The sequence below is a fragment of the Arachis hypogaea genome, chromosome 20, assembly GCF_003086295.3.
Source record: "Arachis hypogaea cultivar Tifrunner chromosome 20, arahy.Tifrunner.gnm2.J5K5, whole genome shotgun sequence".
Classification (NCBI taxonomy): Eukaryota; Viridiplantae; Streptophyta; class Magnoliopsida; order Fabales; family Fabaceae; genus Arachis; species Arachis hypogaea.
Window position 1 is genome coordinate 87,000,747 of NC_092055.1, and position 20,832 is coordinate 87,021,578.

General features: G+C 37.8%; 2 non-coding genes across 2 annotated transcripts; one reads left to right on the forward strand and one right to left on the reverse strand.

Moving 5' to 3' along the window:
• Positions 1 to 233: 233 nt before the first annotated feature.
• On the forward strand, positions 234 to 337 carry LOC112787544 (small nucleolar RNA R71). Its single transcript, XR_003194951.1, has one exon. It is a non-coding gene; the product is annotated as a small nucleolar RNA R71 (small nucleolar RNA).
• A 13,435-nt stretch (positions 338 to 13,772) lies between these two features.
• Positions 13,773 to 13,880, reverse strand: LOC112787582 (small nucleolar RNA R71). The gene has a single exon (XR_003194987.1). It is a non-coding gene; the product is annotated as a small nucleolar RNA R71 (small nucleolar RNA).
• Positions 13,881 to 20,832: the final 6,952 nt, after the last annotated feature.

The following is a 20,832-nucleotide window of genomic DNA, read 5'->3' on the forward strand; positions in this document are numbered from 1 at the left end:
GCTTGTTTTGGGCCAACAGAGCGTCTACATTGTTTAGCTCCATCACTCCTCTTGTGTTCCCTCTTTCGGAAGCATAGAAGTAGTCGTTTTCTGCTACTGTTTCAATAACATCTATGGCTTCCTCAATGGTCTTCTTCTTGTTCAAGGACCCTCCAGATGAATGGTCTACTGCCTTCTTTGACTCATAAGAGAGCCTTTCATAGAAAATGTGCAGCTGCACCCATTCGTTGAACATGTCAGGTGGACACCTCCTTGTTAAGTCTTTAAACCTCTCCCATGCTTCATACAGAGTCTTACCATCCTGTTGCCTGAAGGTTTGAACCTCAGCTCTCAGCCTATTGATTCGTTGAGGAGGGTAGAATCTTGCTAAGAAGTTGTTCACCACATCCTCCCAAGTTGTCAAGCTTTCCCTTGGAAAGGATTCCAGCCACTTGGCTGCCTTGTCTCTGAGTGATTAGGGAAATAAGAGCAATCTATAGGCGTCAGGATGAACACCATTAGATTTCACTGTGTCACATATTCTCAGGAAAGTGGTCAAATGTTGGTTGGGATCTTCTTGAACACCTCCTCCAAACGAACAGTTGTTCTGAACAATGGTGATGAGCTGTGGTTTAAGTTCAAAGTTGTTGGCATGGATTGTTGGCTTTTGGATGCTACTTCCACAATTGCCTGGGTTTGGATTAATGTAAGAGCCCAAAACTCTTCTATCCTCCCCAGCATGATTTGCTCCACCTCCTCTGCCATGGTTGTGAGTCTCTTCTTCATGATGATTTTCTATGTTTTCTTCCATGTTTGGTTCAAAGTATTCCTCAAATTGTTCCTCTTCTTCTTCAGCACCAACTACTCATTTTTCTTTTGCTTCCCTCCTTAGTCTAAGGAAGGTTCTCTCTGGTTCAGAATCAAAGGAAGTTGAATCCCTGCTTCTTCTCCTTGTCATACAACCAACAAGTACAAGCAAAGAAGATAGGTGCAAACAGTATTTGTGTCAGAGTTATTGTTAGTTGTGGGTGATGCAATATATCAAACAGTTAGTGGGTTAGCAAACAGAATTGAAAATAACAAAGAAAAACAAACGGGTAGAGGGAGAAGGGAAGAAGTTTAACTAAAACTAAAAGTAAATCACTCAAACAGAAAAATGAAATTCACAAAATAAAATGCTCAATCTAGTGATCTTCCAATCTAATCATTGTTGATGCACAATCAATCCCCGGCAATGGCGCCATAAACTTGATGCGGGGAAAACTTGTCTCTCAACAAATCTTCCTTCGGCAAGTGTACCGAAGTTGTCGTCAAGTAAAAACTCACAATAGAGTGAGGTCGAATCCCACAGGGATTGATTGATCAAGCAACTTTAATTAGAAGAATGTTCTAGTTGAGCGAATCCAGAAATTGGGTTGAGAGTTGCAGAAAATAAAATGGCGGGAATGTAAATAACAGAAAAGTAAATGCTAGAATTAAAGGACTGGAAGTAAATGACTGAAAATAAATTGCAGAATTATAAATGGGAATGGGGGATTTGCTCATAAAAGTAAATCGCAGAAATTAAAGAGAATGGGTAAGATTAGAGATGGGGAGTTCATTGGGCTCAGGAGATGTTGCAATTCTCCGGATCAAGTTCATTTTCATCTCTTCCTCAATCAATGCACTCATTGATCTCCTTGGAAATCTTAAGTGATTGAATTGCAATTCCTTGCAATTCAATCTCTCAAATCTTGATCAATAGCCAATTTCTTGGTCAATTGCTCATGAGAAGAGATGAAGTGTGGTCACTGATTATACCACATGCATTTCCCAAACCAAGTATTGAGAGGGTTACAGTCACATACCCATCCAAACCCAATTTGGTCCAGCATGAGAAAGCATTTCTAGCTTGATCTCTTCATTCCTCTTCCAAGGTTCAAAAGAGATCCAAGTTTGAATAGCTTCTCTTCCAAGATAACTACTCAATTGGATGAAGATCGAAAGCTTTCAAGTAAAATCAAGAGGAAAGATAGAAGAAGAACAATGAAAATTAGTATTGATCCATCAAATTACAACAGAGCTCCCTAACCCAATGAAAGGGGTTTAGTTGTTCATAGCTCTTGAAAATGGAAACAAAGATGGAGAATAAATCATAAAACTAGAAATTGCAAAGAAAGTAAATACAGAGAGTGGTTCTTCAGCCTCCAGAACTCCTTTACAATTCAAAGCTACTCCTATATATACTACTCTTCTCAGCTTCTAGTTCACTCTTCAAGTCTTGGGCCTTTGGATCTTGAGTTTGAAGCAGTTCCTTTCTTTATTTGGGCTTGGCTTTACTTGCAGAGAGAAAGTGCGGAGTGGGCAGAGACTTAAGCTCAGGGCGTATGAGTGTTAATCATTTAGTGAAAGTCCAAATTCGGGAACATTAGTGACACTTAACATTGTCACTAACGTTCTAATGCACCCCTTTTGCCTCACGTTAAAACCCACGTTAACTAGGTTAACGTGGCTTTTAACGTTGCTTTGTCAACCTTCGAGAACCTTAGTGACTTTCAACATTGTCACTAACGTTCCAATGTGCCCCTAGGTCTCACGTTAGAGTCCACGTTAACTAGGTTAACGTGGCTTCTAACGTGGCCATCTTTTAGCCATCCCAACGTTAGTGACAATGTTGAGTGTCACTAACATTGGCTCATCCTTCATTTCTCATCGTTAGCTTCCACGTTAACCAAGTTAACGTGGAAGTTAACGTGACTCTTGGAGGTTGTGTGGTTGCTTCAACGTTAGTGACAATGTTGAGTGTCTCTAACGTTGTCGACAACTCTTCATCCTCTACGTTAGTTCCTACGTTAACCAAGTTAACGTGGGAGTTAACGTGGTACTTAGCACCATAGGCCAATGTTAGTGACAATGTTGAGTGTCACTAACGTTGGCTTCTCTCCCTCCCCCTTAACGTTAGAGGCCACGTTAACCTAACGTGGCCACTTATGAGTAATTGCCAACGTTAGTGACAATGTTGAGTGTCACTAACGTTGGCCCAACTTCTTTTCTCCACGTTAGAGTTCACGTTAACTTGGTTAACGTGACTCTCTAACGTGGGCATTGATGGCTTTTTGAGAGTGTTATTGGCAATCACTTTTCTCATTAATCTTTGCAAGTTACCTCCCCTTTTCTTGCTTCTTTTTGGTCCTGAAATCAACCAACAAAGTGCATCACAACTCTAGTCCAAGTCGTGAGTAATGCAACATAATATTTGTCACTAAACTTATGCAAAATCCTCATGAAATCATGTAAAATGCACAATGTATGCTTGAGTCAAGGCATAAGTGAATATTTGTCCAAAACTAGCTTATTTCCTAAAGAAATGCATGAAACTAACCTAAAAATAGTAAAGAAAAGGTCAGTGAAACTGGCCAAGATGCCCTGGCATCAATAATTTTGTTTAGATCTTGTGTTAGATTTATGTTTTCTTGTCAATTGTAATTTTATACCCATTTCATGAATCTTGTGAATCTTGAATTGCTAATGTTACATTGATGATTTTCATGATTAATTGTGTTATTTGAGTGATTTTATATTGATAATTATTAGTGGGTACTTGTTAATTTCAATTTAATTGCAATTTGAATATGTCTTTTAGTAATGCTTATCATGTGTTTGATGAAATGTTTCCCTTGATTATGGAGTAGTTCTCTTTACTCTTGGCCTAGGCTAAGGGAATTGGATAAACTTGAGTCATTGGGTCTAATAGATTTGATGATTTGGGAACCCTTAGTGGTCAATTTGATAACCATTGACACTAGCCTACTACTAAGTCAATTAGTAGCTAGGTTGGACCTTATGGGTTGATGTTGACTAAACCATTTAATATACTTCAAGTATAGAAGTAAACATAATGAGTTTGGTTCCTCATAATTGTCAAGATATGGTTATTAGACAAGGATAGTGACCCCAATTTTCATGTCTAGCCAAGAGTTTCTTTTATCATTCATATTTGAAAACTCAAAAATCTTAATTGCTTTGTCTTAGTTATAGTTATTTGGTTAGTCTTAGAGTAGAATTATATTGGATGTTATCTTATTAGTTTGGAATTGCTCACATCTTGCCTTAGTTATTTGAATTAGTTTCTTGCACTTCAAGGTTACATGCTTGTTAGGATTCTTAGTTAAATTTTTTGCTCATGACTTGCAACCCCGGAAATCTAACCAATGTTGATGCACATGTTTGCCCATTCCTTGTGAGACGACCCGAGGTTTGAATACTTTGGTTACTTTTATTGGAATTGAACTTGTGACAACCAATTCCTTCGAAATTTGATTCGCGGATTATTTGTCGGTTGAGGGCTATACTTACAACGCGAAAATCTTGTGAAATTCCTTACCGATGGTATTCCGTGACCATCAAGCACCACTGTCTGGGAGAAATAGAAAGAAAAATTAGAACTCGAGGAGTTCCCCAGTTAGAAATTATTAACTTTTATTATATTTTAGTGAAAAAATTCTCATTCGATGCTACTTTGAGTTTTTTTGGTATTTTTATTATTTCAGGTGAAATTCAGGCGAATTTGGCAGAGTTTTGTGCAAAAACAAAGGAAGAAAGTAGATGTTGTCAACCTTGACCTCCCTGCATTCCAACGAGCATAACTTGGGCTACAGAGGTCCAATTGACACGCATTGGAAAGCTAACTTCCAGAGCTTTCCAAACGATATATAATAGTCTATACTTTACATCTGGAATCACTGCCAATTCTGGCGATAAACGCCGAGCCTGGCATTTAGCACCCAAAAAGGACTAAAAAATGCCAGAACTTCCCATTGCCAGTGCTAAACACCAAAAAAATGCTAGAGCTTCCCCTTGTCGGCACTAAACGCCAGAATACGGGTCGAACTCATCGAAGGGAGCATCTTTAGTGAGATGTAGCTTTTAATTGTTATCTTTTATCTTATTTTAGTTATTTTTATTTAGAAACAAAACCTTTTAGGTTTAGAATTTATTATTTTATTTTAGTATCAAATAAAACTAGGTTAGAATAAAAGGGAAAAGATCTCTTGTATCTTGGATCTTCTCTCTTCTGCACTTTCACACTTTTCAGAACCCTTGTTTTCTTTGTAAGTCAAGAGTAACTAAATCTCTTCGGTTAAAGTTAGGAGCTCTGTTTATTTCTATGGATTAAGACTATTGCTTTTTTATTTTAATTAATGTATTGATTAAGTTTCAAGGATTTTTTTTGCTCTTAATTTTATGAATCTGGGTGGAATGAAAGTATGACCCTTATTCTACATGTGTTCTTGTGAATCCTGACAGAGTTATCTCGTTTGAACAACAAATTGAAAACAAATTCCTCCTAAATTGCTAATTACATGAACTAATTGGGATATGTGACATATAATCCTGTTAGCTCTGGGTAATTAGGGTTTTTATGGCCATAAACTTATTTTGAACTTAACCATTTAATCAAAATTAAGTGACCACGACAGTGGCGGTTAATAAAGGATAGAGGAGACTAAATCACTAAGACATTAGGGTTTAGTCATTTACAGTTTGCCATGGAATGAATCTGGCATGATTAAAGTAGTTGGTAAGAAAACTTAATCCGGAAAAGTAAACATCTCCGAAGCCTTAACTATTTCCTCTTATTGCTTTTACACCAACCTTTTAATTGCTTTATTTACTTTCTTATTTACTGTTTCATACGAATTTCAACCATTGATAAATAGCATGGTTTTGTAACTCTCCCTAAATTTGTGCTTAATTTGGGAGATTTTATCAACTTATCTCATATTTATTCAATGAAATAGCATGGTTTTGTAACACTCCCTAAATTTGTGCTTAAGTGTGAAAACATGCTTTTTAGGCCTTAAAATAGCTAGATTTAATTCACCTTAATTCCATTCAATACCTTGATATGTTTGTTGAGTGATTTCAGATTTATAAGGCAAGTATTGGATGCAAGAAGTGAAGAGAAAAGCATGCAAAGTGGAGAATTCATGAAGAAATGAGCATTTGGAGGGTTCAATGCCACACGCACGTGTCACCCACGTGCACACATGAGAAGGAGATTTGCCAGCCACCCGCACGTGTCATCCACGTGCACGCGTGACCAGAGAATCGTCAAGCGATGCGAACGCGTCGTCCACGTGCACGCATGATGTTGGTCACGTGACTCACTTAAAGTGAAATCGTTGGCGGCGATTTCTGAAGCCATTCAGGCCCAGATCCAACTCATTTCTGAACTATTTCATGCAGAATTCAAGCTTGGCCAAAGGGGGGGAGCAATTAGTTTCAGGATAGCATCATGTAGTTTAGTTTCTAAAGAGAAAAGCTCCCTCTTCTCTCTAGAATTAGGGTTCTTAGGTTAAATTGTATCTTAGATCTAGGTTTAATTCATGTCTTGATCTACTTTTCCTTTTTAATTTCTTGTTCCTTTACCCTTATTTTCCTAGCTTAGTATTCTACTCCTTGTATTTGTTTACTTTGTTTTTGATGTACTATTGTTTCTTTTATTTTCCTTCAATGCAATTCATGTTTGATTCTTTTATTGTTTAATTGCTTTGTTGTTGTTAATCCCTTGCAATTGGTACTTGTTAGATTTTATTCTTTCTTGCAATTTATTATGCTTTCCTTTTATGCCTTCCAAGTATTTGACAAAATGCTTGGTAGGATGTTAGAATAGATTTTTGAGCATTCTTGGTTTGGAAAGAGGAATTACGAAATCTCGAGTCATTAAGACCCAACCTATGTTGGTGATCTAGAGTTGTTAGCTAGTATTGTTTCCATTGACTCTAATCTCTTGCTAATTCAATTAGTGAGTTTATTAGGACTTTTGGATTGAGATTAGCTAGTCTTATTTGAGTTTCTCCCAATGTGAAGATAACATTATACCTTCTTCCATTGTTGGAGATGACGGAATAGGATAAATTCTTATTAATTATTGTTATTAGTGACTAGGATAAGAAACCTATATTCTCAATCCTTGCCATGAATGTCTCTCTTTTATAAATTGCTTTCTTTAGTTGTTTCGTTTATTTTCTTGCCATTTACTTTCTTGTCCCTTTTATAAATCAAACCCCTTGTTCCTTCATAGCCAATAATTGATCACTTCATTGCAATTCCTTGTGAGACGACCCGAGGTTTAAATACTTCAGTTAATTTTTATTGGGGTTTGTACTTGTGACAACCAACTACTCTTTTAAAATTTGATTGAGAATTATTTGCTGGTTTAGAACTATGCTTACAATGAAGAACTTCCTTTTCCATTAAGAGAAATTCTAAACCGATAATAATTTTTCTATCAAATTTTTGGCACCATTGCCGGGGAATTGCAATGGTGTTATGTTATTGGCTAATGTATATATGTGAATATTGTGAATATGTTTGCCTTGTGCTTCTTTGTTAGTGTTGCTAGTTGTAGGTCTTTGTTTTCTTTGTTTCTTGTTAGCTTTTGTTTTTGTTTTCTCTTTTACTATGAATTCTCATCCTTTTGGCTATGAGTTTGGCTACAATTATGTTGTAGGGAATGAAAGCTTCAATCAGGAACCACATTGTGGGAATGGATACCAATTTAGGGAGGAGCCACATGTTTATGGTCAACCTTCATGGCAACAACCTCCTCCAATCTCTCATGGCTACAATCCACCCCACAATGTATATAATTATTAACCAAACTCTCAATATTATTGTCAACCTCACTCACAAGCCTCATACCACCATTCACCTCCATATGATCCTAACCCATATCCACTATACCAACCACCATATGAACCATATCTAGAGCCACCACCATGCCAACACCAATACCCCCATAAACCACAAATTCTATATACACCACCTCAAGATTTCCACCAATATGAACCACCTTCCAATTATAATACCTTTTCCTCAAATAATGAACCCTCTCTTCCACCACCTCCAATAGATGAAGGTCTCCATGCCCTCATGCTAGAACAAAGAGATCTTAGATCTTGTATCCTAAGACAACAAGAGGAGACAGAGAAGGAATTCAAGGAGATAGAAGCCAAGATTGCTACCGTGGTGGAAGTCGTTAGCAACATGGTCTCGTCTTACCTAAGCTTACGTGATCAAGGAAATTCCATTGTTGAATGTGGAGAAGCAACTGAGGAGCATAGTGAGGGAATGGACTTGAAGCTTCAATGTGAAGAGGAAGAGTTGAAGTAAAAAGTGCAATAAGAGGAGGAGGTAGAGATTATTGGACAAGAGGAAGTAGTGGTTGAAGATTTAGGAGATGTTGAGTACAAGGAGGAATCTCAAGTTAAAGAGCCTTCTTCTATGGAGTTTGAAATTGGTGTAAGGCACAATGTGATTGAAGAATTAGAATAAGTGGGGCAAGCACCAAGTTCCCCTATCTATGATGATTCCGTATCAACATATGATCCTTTTGAGTTTGAAGAATCCTTCCCCATTGGGCTTGGGATTGATAATGAGGTAGACTTCACTAAACCTCCTATCTATGACTTGAGTGATGGGGAAGAGATAGAAGAATTTGGTGAGGAAGAACTTGAACATCGGGAAGCTTGGCAAGAGGTAGAGCTTGAAGAACCTTGCCAAGTAGTGAAAGCCTCTAAAAGAGGATGGATGAGAGTGGAACGTACTTTGTCAAGATCATTGGGAACTCCTCCACCTAAGTTGCCATCTAATCCTTCATTTGAGTGGGTAAAACTTCTAACTCTTAGCTTTATTATCCCACTTGAATTTGGTTTGCTTGAAACGGATGGCCAACTTAGGGCGCTTTGTGGAATTAAGCGTAAGAGGAGGATGTTTAGTGGTTGGCATTATAAATCTAGGCTCATGATGGTTGGAAGCTCAAGATTGAGGAGCATGGATTGGTGTAGTTCTCAAATAGATGGGTCTAGGAGGGTAGTTTGGTTCCTTCATGAGAATTTGGCTTCTCTACCACCCGGAGGGGATCAACATGACCAACTTAAAGACGAGTGTTAAAACAAAGTGTGGGATCCCGGATTACTAGAGGAGGATCAACTTTGGGAGCTCATGGTTTGTGAAGAACTCCATCAAAGCTTAGAGCTATTAACTTTGAATGATGGAGCTTATTGGAGATCCAAGCATTGGTGGATGTTTAAGGATGGATTCAAGCACAAGCCACCTTGATTAGGAGCTCCCCATAAGTCCAACTTAAGGACAATAAACAAAAGTGCTAGGTGGGAGACACCCCACCATGGTAATATCTTTTCCTTTTCCTTTTTGTAAATATTGGTAAAAATTAGTTTAATTTCATGTTTTGTTTAGTTAGTTGAGTTTATTTGGGAGTCTATTAGGTTAAATAAGGTTTTATGGTGTTTTGGTAGCTGGTTGGAGGTTTGGAATGCTTGGTTTGGTGCAAGAACTTGGAAAAATTTTGAAAAATAGAGCACCATGCCACGCGTATACGTCACCCACGCGTAAGCGTGACACCAAGAATTTCGACCATCCACGCGTACGCCTCATCCAAACTTTTAACCTCCCATACAAATTCCAAAGAGTTGTGCGAGTTGTGGGCTGGAATTGTGCCTCTAGCACAAAGTCCTCCCTCGCGTACGTGTCACCCACGCATACGCGTCGCCTCTCTGATTTGTCCATCACACGTATGTGTGACCCACGCGTACGCATCGATCCCCTTTCACCTCACCACGCGCACGCGTCACTCCACGCGTACGCGTGGGTTGTCCTGTTTCACCCACCTTCTTTTCTTCTCTTTCCATTTCTTTCCTTCTTCTCTCTTCTCTTCTTTTCTTTCCCTCCTTCAACCATCATCCAACACTACCAAACACCATTTATCACCATTTTTTTAGTTAGTTAGTTGTTTAGTTAGTTTGACTTACATTTTTTTTCTATTTTTCATTATAAATGTTGAATTATTAATATTTTTTGCTGTTTATTGCTGCTGATTACTGATAAGATGTTATTTTAACATCATTGTTGCTAATTGTCATTGTTGAATTCATTGTGAGGTTACTTGTTGTTACTTGGTTTTGAATTTTTCATGCTTAACCTTTTTGAATACCAAGTGTATGACGTTGCATTCAAAGCACTCTATATCTTTTGAATTGCATGTTTTTGCCACCTGATGAGTGGATAATTTATACACTTTTTGGCATTGTTTTTAGGTAGTTTTTAGTATCATTTAGCTACTTTTTAGTATATTTTTATTAGTTTCTAAATAAAAATCACATTTCTGGACTTTACTATGAGTTTGTGTATTTTTTTTGTGATTTCAGGTATTTTCTGGATGAAATTGGGGGACCTGAGCAAAAATCTAATTCAGAGGCTGAAAAAGGACTGCAGATGCTATTGGATTCTAGAGCTACAGAGGCCCAATTAGCGCACTCTCAATTGCGTTGAAAAGTAGACATCCTGGGCTTTCCAGCAATATATAATAGTTCATACTTTCCCCGAGTTTTGATGACGCAAACTGGCGTTTAAACGCCAACTTTCTGCCCTATTCTGGCGTTAAACGCCAGAACTGAATTACAAGCTGGAGTTAAATGCCCAAACTGGCACCAAAGCTGGCGTTTAACTCCAAGAAAAGCCTCTACATGTGAAAGCTTCAATGCTAAGCCCAAGCACACACCAAGTGGGCCTGGAAGCAGATTTCTGCATCATTTACTCATTTCTGTAAACCCTAGGTTACTAGTTTAGTATAAAAACTACTTTTAGGGATTTATTTTATATCTTTGGACGTTTATTCCTTAGACCCTAGGTCTTGGTCATTCTGGTTCCCCCTCTGGGGCCGAAGCCAATGAACACCATTATCACTTATGTATTTTCAACGGTGGAGTTTCTACACTCCATAGATTAAGGTGTGGAGCTCTGCTGTTCATCATGAATTAATGTAAAGTATTATTGTTTTTCTATTCAATTCAAGCTTATTCTTATTCTAATATATTCACTCGCACTTCAACCTGATGAATGTGATGATCCGTGACACTCATCATCATTCTCACCTATGAACACGTGCCTGACAACCACTTCCGTTCCATCTGTAATAGCTTGAGTATGTATCTCTTAGCCTCCATTCCGAAAGATCGGAGTCTTTGTGGTATAGGCTAGAATTATTGGCGGCCATTCTTGAGATCCAGAAAGTCTAAACCTTGTCTGTGGTATTCCGAGTAGGATCTGGGAAGGGATGACTGTGACGAGCTTCAAACTCGCGAGTGTTGGACGTACTGACAGACGCAAAAGGATCAATGGATCCTATTCCAACATGATCAAGAACCGACAGATGATTAGCCGTACAGTGACAGCGCATTTGGACCATTTTCACTGAGAGAACGGATGGTAGCCATTGACAACGGTGATCCCCCAACATAAAGCTTGCCGTGGAAAGGAGTATGAATGATTGAATGACCAAGTTTTTGGCACCGTTGCCGAGGATTGTTCGAGTTTGGACAACTGACGGTTCATCTTGTTGCTCAGATTAGGTAATTTTATTTTAATTTTAAGCTTTTTGTTTTTATTATTTTTATTTTCGAAAAATTTTCAAAAAAAAATATAAATAAAAAATTAAATTATTCTATGTTCTACAGAATTTTTAAGAATGAATTCTAGAGTTTCATGAGATATGTTGAATCCTGGATGGCTGTTAAGCCATGTCTAATCCTTTAGACCTAGGTTTCACTTATCTTTAGAAGAGCTTCTTTGTCTTTCTCAACAATTTAGCTGTTGTATGTAATGTTCTGCTGAAGCTTGGCTGGCCATTGGCCATGTCTAGTATTTTGGACCGAAGCTTTCACTGAAAGCTTGGCTGGCTAGTAAGCCATGTCTAATTCCTAGACCGGAGCTTTAGACTAGCATTGCATGATTCCTGGAATCCTTATTAAAAATTTTGAATTTCTTTACTTTCTTTTTCAAAATAATTTTTGAAAAATACCAAAACAATTTAATAAAATCATAAAAACCAAAAATTTGATGTTTCTTGTTTGAGTCTAGTGTCAATTTTTAAGTTTGATGTCAATTGCATCTTTTTAATTTTTCTTTAAAATTTTCGAAGAACACCTGCATGAAACTGTTCTTCATAATCTTCAAGTTGTTCTTGATGATCTTCTTTGTTTGATCTTTGCATTTTCTTGTTTTGTGTCTTTTCTTGTTTTTCATATGCATTTTCAATTTGTTAGTGTCTAAAGTTTGAAAATTTCTAAGTTTGGTGTCTTGCATGTTTCTCTTTTCTTAAAAATTTTCAAAAATAAGTTCTTGGTGTTCATCTTGACATTCAAAGTGTTCTTGCATGCATCATGTGTTTTGATCTTGAATTCTCATGTTTTGCATCATTTTTATGTTTTTCTCTCTCATTAAAAATCAAAAATAAAAAAAATATCTTTTCCTTATTTTGCTCATAATTTTCGAAAATTTGGTTTCATTTAGTCAAAATTTTTAAAATTCTAGTTGTTTCTTATCAATCAAGTCAAATTTTTAATTTAAAAATCCTATCTTTTCAAAACTTTTTCAAAAATCAAATCTTTTTCATTTTCTATAGATATTTTCGAAAACTTTTAAAAAATTGATTTTCAAAACCTTTTTCTTATTTTTATTTCATATTTTCAAAATTAATGCTAACAATTAACGTGATTGATTCAAAAATTTTAGGTTTGTTACTTGCCTAGTAAGAAAGGCTCAATCTTTAAATTTTAGAATCATATCTTTTTGTTTCATGTTAGTCAAGTAATTAACTTTAATTTTAAAAATCAAATCTTTTTAAATTTCTTTTTCAAATCTTTTTCAAAATAAATTTCAATCATATCTTTTTCAAAACTCAATTTCAAAATCTTTTCTAACTTCTTATCTTTTCAAATTTGATTTTCAAATCTTTTTCAATTAACTACCTGACTTTTTGTTTGATTTTAAAAGTTTTCTATTTCAATCATATCTTTTTCACAACCACCTAACTAATTTTCTCTCTCTAATTGTCGAAAATCCCTTACCACTTTTTCAAAATAACTTTTAGTTAACTAATTGTTTTAAATTTTAATTTAATCTTATTTCTCTTTTTAATTTTTGAATAATAACCAATAATTAAAATAAAAATAAAAATATTTTCTTTTTATTTTAATTTAAATTTTGAAATCTACCTCTCTCATCTCTTTCTATTTTTTATTTATCTACTAACACTCCTTTTCCACTCAAAATTCGAACCCCCTCTTCTTCTCTGTGTTCGAATTTTTTTTTCTTCTCCTTCTTCTATTCTTCTCTTCTACTCACATAAGGGAATCTCTATACTATGACATAGAGGATTCCATATTTTCTTTGTTCTCTTCTTTTTTCATATGTGCAGGAACAGGAATAAAGACATTCTTATTGAAGCTGATCCTGAACCTGAAAGGACTCTTAAGAGGAAACTAAGAGAATCTAAAGCACAACCCTCTGGAGAGGACCTGACAGAAATTTTCGAAAAAGAAGGAGACATGGCCGAACCCAATAACAATGGTGGAGATGCAAGGAAGATGCTTGGTGACTTTATTGCACCCTTTTCTAACTTCTATGGAAGAAACATCTTAATTCCTGCCATTGGAGCAAACAACTTTGAGCTTAAGCCTCAATTAGTTTCTCTAATGCAACAAAATTACAAGTTTCATGGACTTCCATTGGAAGATTCTCATCAGTTCCTAGCTGAATTCTTACAAATTTGTTACACTGTCAAGACCAATGGAGTTGATCCCGAGGTCTACAGGCTTATGCTTTTCCCTTTTGCTGTAAGAGACAGAGCTAGAACATGGTTGGATTCACAACTTAAGGAAAGCCTGAACTCTTGGGAAAAGCTAGTCAGTGCTTTTCTGGCCAAATTCTTTTCACCTCAAAAGATGAGCAAGCTTAGATTGGAAATCCAAACCTTCAGACAGAAGGAAGGTGAGTCCCTCTATGAAGCTTGGGAAAGATATAAGCAATTGATCAAAAGGTGTCCTACTGACATGCTTCCAGAATGGAGTATCATATGTATATTTTATGATGGTCTATCTGAGTTGTAAAAAATATCATTGGACCATTTTGCAGGAGGATCTCTCCATCTGAAAACCCCTGCAGAAGCTCAGGAACTCATTGAAATGGTTGCAAATAACCAATTCATGTACACCTCTGAGAGGAGTCCTATGAACAATGGGATGCCTCAGAAGAAGGGAGTTCTTGAAATTGATACTCTGAATGCCATATTGGCTCCGAACAAAATATTGACTCAGCAAGTCAATACGATTTCTCAGAGTCTGAATGGATTGCAAGCTGCATCCAACAGTACTAAAGAAGCATCTTATGAAAAAGAAGCTTATGATCTTGAGAACCCTGCAATGGCAGAGGTGAATTACATGGGAGAATCCTATGGAAACACCTATAATCCTTCATGGAGAAATCATCCAAATTTCTCATGGAAAGACCAACAGAAGCCTCAACAAGGCTTCAATAATAATGATGGAAGAAATAGGTTTAGCAATAGCAAGCCTTTTCCATTATCTTCTCAGCAACAGATAGAGAATTCTGAACAGAGCCATTCTAGCCTGGCAACTATAGTCTCTGATCTATCTAAGACCACACTAAGTTTCATGAATGAAACAAGGTCCTCCATTAGAAATTTGGAGGCACAGGTGGGTCAGCTGAGTAAGAAGATTACTGAAACTCCTCCCAGTACTCTCCCAAGCAATACAGAAGAAAATTTCAAGAGAGAGTGCAAGGCCATAACCATGACCAACATGGCCGAACCTGGAGAGAGTGAGGAGGACGTGAGTCTCAGTGAGAAAAGCCTCATGGGATGTCTTTTGGACAGAAAGGAGTTTCCCTTTGAGGAACCAAAGGAATCTAAGGCTCATACAGAGACCATAGAGATTCCATTGAACTTCCTTCTGCCATTCATGAGCTCTGATGAATATTCTTCCTCTGAAGAGGATGAAGACATTATTGAAGTGCAAGTTGCTAAATATCTAGGAGCAATCATGAAGCTGAATGCCAAGTTATTTGGTAATGAGACTTGCGAGGATGAACCCCCCTTGTTCACCAATGAACAGAATGCATTAATGAGGCAGACATTACCTCAGAAGAAACCAGATCCCAAAAAATTCTTCATATCTTGTACCATAGGCCCCATGACCTTTGAGAAGGCTCTATGTGACCTGGGGTCAGGGATGAACCTCATGCCACTCTCTGTAATGGAGAAAGTAGGAATCTTTGAGGTACAAGCCGCAAGAATCTCACTAGAGATGGCAGACAAATCAATGAAACAGGCTAATGGACTAGTAGAGGACGTGCTAGTGAAGGTTAAAGGCCTTTACATCCCTACTGCTTTCATAATCCTAGACACTGGGAAGGATGAGGATGAATCCATCATCCTTGGCAGACCCTTCCTAGCCACAGAAAAAGCTGTGATTTATGTCGAGAGAGGAAAGTTGGTCCTTAAGTTGAATGAGGACTACCTTGTATTCAAAACTCAAGGTTCTCCTTCTGTAACCATGGAGAGTGGTGCACGAAATTTTGATCATCAACAATGGAGCCAAAGACTTAGAGCTCTCAAACGTGAATCACACTTTGTCTCAATTCCGCACAACTAACAAGCAAGTGCACTGCCTCGTCCAAGTAATACCTTACGTGAGTAAGGGTCGATCCCACGGAGACTGTCGGCTTGAAGCAAGCTCTGGTCATCTTGTAAATCTCAGTCAGGCAGATTCAAATGGTTATGGAGGATTGATAATTAAAGATAAATAAAACATAAAATAAAGATAGAGATAGAGATACTTATGTAATTCATTGGTAGGAATTTCAGATAAGCGTATGAAGATGCTTTGTTCCTCCTGAACCTCTGCTTTCCTATTGCCTTCTTCCAATCATTCATACTCCCTTCCATGGCAAGCTTTATGTTGGGTATCACTATTGTTAATGGCTACTTCCCGTCCTCTCAGTGAAAATATTCTACGCACGCTGTCACCGCACGGCTAATCATCTGTCGGTTCTCGATCATGTTGGAATAGGATCCATTGATCCTTTTGCGTCTGTCACATGCCCAACACTCGCGAGTTTGAAGCTCGTCACAGTCATCCCTTCCCAGATCCTACTTAGAATACCACAGACAAGGTTTAGACATTCCGGATCTCAGGAATGGCCGCCAATAATTCTAGCCTATACCACGAAGGTTCTAATCTTAGATTAGAAACCCAAGAGATACACATTCAAGCTTGTTTGCATGTAGAACGGAAGTGGTTGTCAGGCACGCGTTTATAGGTGAGAATGGTGATGAGTGTCACATAATCATCACATTCATCATGTTCTTGGGTGCGAATGAATACCTTGGAGAAGAAATAGACTTGAGTTGAATAGAAAAACAATAGTACTTTGCATTAATTCATGAAGAACAGCAGAGCTCCACACCTTAATCTATGGTGTGTAGAAACTCCACCATTGAAAATACATAAGAATTAAAGGGTCTAGGCATGGCCGTGAGGCAATCCCCCAAACGTGAAAAGGTCTATCAAAATCTGATCAAGTGTATCAAAGTCTTTTAAAATACAATGGCAAAAGGTCCTATTTATAGAAAACTAGTAGCCTACGGTTACAGAAATAGGTAATTAATGCAGAAATCTTCTTCCAGACCCACTTGGTGTGTGCTTGGGCTGAGCATTGAAGCTTTCATGTGTAGAGACTTTTCTTTGATTTAAACGCCAGCTTTTGTGCCAGTTCTGTCGTTTTGACGCCAGAATTCTTAAGCTGACTTGGAACGCCGATTTGAGCCATCAAATCTTGGGCAAAGTATGGACTATTATATATTGCTGGAAAGCCCAGGATGTCTACCTTCCAACGCAATTAAGAGCACGCCAATTGGGCTTCTGTAGCTCCAGAAAATCCACTTCGAGTGCAGGGATGTCAGAATCTAACAGCATCTGCAGTCCTTTTTCAGCATCTGAATCAGATTTTTGCTCAAGTCCCTCAATTTCAGCCAGAAAATACCTGAAATCACAAAAAAATACACAAACTCATAGTAAAGTCCAGAAATGTGATTTTTATTTAAAAAATAATAAAAACATAATAAAAACTAACTAAAATATACTAAAAATATACTAAAAACAATGCCAAAAAGCGTATAAATTATCCGCTCATCACAACACCAAACTTAAATTGTTGCTTGTCCCCAAGCAACTGAAAATCAAATAGGATAAAAAGAAGAGAATATACAATGAATTCCAAAAACATATATGAAGATCAGTATTAATTAGATGAGCGGGGCTTTTAGCTTTTTGCTTCTGAACAGTTTTGGCATCTCACTTTATCCTTTGAAGTTTAGAATGATTGGCTTCTATAGGAACTCAGAATCCAGATAGTGTTATTGATTCTCCTAGTTAAGTATGTTGATTCTTGAACACAACTACTGTATGAGTCTTGATCGTGACCCAAAGCATTTTGTTGTCCAGTATTACCACCGGATACATAAATGCCATAGACACATAACTGGGTGAACCTTTTCAGATTGTGACTCAGCTTTGCTAGAGTCCCCAATTAGAGGTGTCCAGAGCTCTTAAGCACACTCTTTTCGCTTTTGGACCACGACTTTAACCGCTCAGTCTCAAGTTTTCACTTGACACCTTCACGCCACAAGCACATGGTTAGGGACAGCTTGGTTTAGCCGCTTAGGCCAGGATTTTATTCCTGTGGGCCCTCCTATCCACTGATGCTCAAAGCCTTGTATCCTTTTTATTTTACCCTTGCCTTTTGGTTTAAAGGGTTACTGGCTTTTTTCTGCTTGCTTTTCTTTCTTTATCTTTTTTTTCTTTTTTTTCGCAAGCTTTTTATTCCCTGCTTTTTCTTGCTTCAAGAATCAATTTTATGATTTTTCAGATTATCAAATAGCAATTCTCCTTTTTCCATCATTCTTTCAAGAGCCAACAATTTTAACATTCATGAAAAACAAATTCAAAAATATGCAATGTTCACGCATTCATTCAGAAAGACAAAAGTATTGCCACCACATCAAAATAACTAAACTGTTTTAAAATTCGAAATTCATGCACTTCTTTTTCTTTTTCAATTAAACACATTTTTCATTTAAGAAAGGTGATAGATTCATTTTCATTGCTTTAAGGCATAGACACTTAGACACTAGTGATCACGTAATAAAGACACAAACATAAATAAACATAAAGCATAAAAATTTGAAAAAACAGAAAATAAAGAACAAGGAGATTAAAGAACGGGTCCACCTTAGTGATGGTGGCTTGTTCTTCCTCTTGAAGATCTAATGGAGTGCTTGAGCTCCTCAATTTCTCTTCCTTGCCTTTATTGCTCCTCTCTCATGACTCTTTGATCTTCTCTAATTTCATGGAGGAGGATGGAATGCTCTTGGTGCTCCACCCTCAGTTGTCCCACGTTGGAACTTAATTCTCCTAGGGAGGTGTTGATTTGCTCCCAATAGTTTTGTGGAGGAAAATGCGTCTCTTGAGGCATCTCAGGGATTTCATGGTGAGGAATTTCCTCATGTCCATGAGTGGGATCTCTTGTTTGCTCCATCCTTTTCTTAGTGATGGGCTTATCCTCATCAATGAGGATGTCTTCCTCTATGTTAATTCCAGCTGAATTGCAGAGGTGACAAATGAGATGAGGAAAGGCTAACATTGCCAAAGTAGAGGACTTGTCCGCCACCTTATAGAGTTCCTGGGATATAACTTCATGAACTTCTACTTCCTCCCTAATCATGATGCTATGGATCATGATAGCCCGGTCTATAGTAACTTCAGACCGGTTGCTAGTGGGAATGATTGAGCGTTGGATGAACTCCAACCATCCCCTAGCCACAGGCTTGAGGTCATGCCTTCTTAGTTGAACCGGCTTCCCTCTTGAATCTCTCTTCTATTGAGCACCCTCTTCACAGATGTCTGTGAGGACTTGGTCCAACCTTTGATCAAAGTTGACCCTTCTAGTGTAGGGGTGTGCATCTCCTTGCATCATGGGCAAGTTGAATGCCAACTTTACATTCTCCGGACTAAAATCTAAGCATTTTTCCCAAACCATTGTAAGCCAATTCTTTGGGTCCGGGTTCACACTTTGATCATGGTTCTTGGTGATCCATGGATTGGCATAGAACTCTTGAACCATTAAGATTCCGACTTGTTGAATGGGGTTGGTGAGAACTTCCCAACCTCTTCTTCGAATCTCATGTCGGATCTCCGGATATTCACCCTTTTTGAGTTTGAAAGGTACCTCGGGGATTACCTTCTTCTTGGCCACAACTTCATAGAAGTGGTTGGTATGCGAAATTGTGATCATCAATGGCGCCATCATCATGGTACACACAATTGTAATCTCAACTCTTTATCATAACTCCGCACAACTAACCAGCAAGTGCACTGGGTTGTCCAAGTAATAAACCTTACGTGAGTAAGGGTCGATCCCATGGAGATTGTCGGCTTGAAGCAAGCTATGGTCACCTTGTAAATCTCAGTCAGGCGGATTCAAATGGTTATGGAGAATTGATAATTAAAAGATAAATAAAACATAAAATAAAGATAGAGATACTTATGTAATTCTTCGGTTGGAATTTCAGATAAGCGTATGAAGATGCTTTGTTCCTCCTGAACCTCTGCTTTCCTATTGCCTTCTTCCAATCATTCATACTCCTTTCTATGGCAAGCTTTATGTTGGGCATCACCGTTGTTAATGGCTACTTCCCGTCCTCTCAGTGAAAACGTTCCAAATGCGCTGTCACCGCATGGCTAATCATCTGTCGGTTCTCGGTCATGTCGGAATAGGATCCATTGATCCTTTTGCGTCTGTCACATGCCCCACAATCGCGAGTTTGAAGCTCGTCACAGTCATCCCTTCCCAGATTCTACTCGGAATACCACAGACAAGGTTTAGACTTTCTGGATCTCAGGAATGACCGCCAATAATTCTAGCCTATACCACGAAGTTTCCAATCTTAGATTAGAAACCCAAGAGATACGCATTCAAGCCATTGCTAGTAGAACAGAGGTGGTTGTCAGGCACATGTTCATAGGTGAGAATGATGATGAGTGTCACGGATCATCACATTCATCAAGTTGAAGAACGAATGAATATCTTGGAGAAGAAATAGACTTGAGTTGAATAGAAAAACAATAGTACTTTGTATTAATTCTTGAAGAACAGTAGAGCTCCACACCTTAATCTATGGTGTGTAGAAACTCCACCGTTGAAAATACATAAGAACAAGGTCTAGGCATGGTCGTGAGGCCAGCCCCCAAACGTGAAAAGGTCTATCCAAGTATGAGTAAAAGATCGATAGTATGAAAATACAATGGCAAAAGGTCCTATTTATAGAAAACTAGTAGCCTAGGGTTTACAGAAATAAGTAATTAATGCAGAAATCTTCTTCCGGGCCCACTTGGTATGTGTTTGGACTGAGCATTGAAGCTTCCATGTGTAGAGACTTTTCTTGGAGTTAAACGCCAGCTTTTGTGCCAGTTTGGGCGTTTAACTCCAGCTTTTGTGCTAGTTTTGGAGTTAAACGCCAGAATTCTTGAGCTGACTTGGAACGCCTGTTTGGGCCATCAAATCTCGAGAAAAGTATGGACTATTATATATTGCTAAAAAGCCCAGGATGTCTACTTTCTAACGCAATTGAGAGCGCACCAATTGGGCTTCTGTAGCTCCAGAAAATCCACTTTGAGTGCAGGGAGGTCAGAATCCAACAGCATCAGCAGTTCTTTTTCAGCCCCTGAATCAGATTTTTGCTCAGGTCCCTCAATTTCATCTAGAAAATACCTGAAATCACAGAAAAATACACAAACTCATAGTAAAGTCCAGAATTGTGATTTTTATTTAAAAACTGATAAAAACATAATAAAAACTAACTAAAATATATTAACAACATACTAAAAACAATGCCAAAAAGCGTATAAATTATCCGCTCATCACAACACCAAA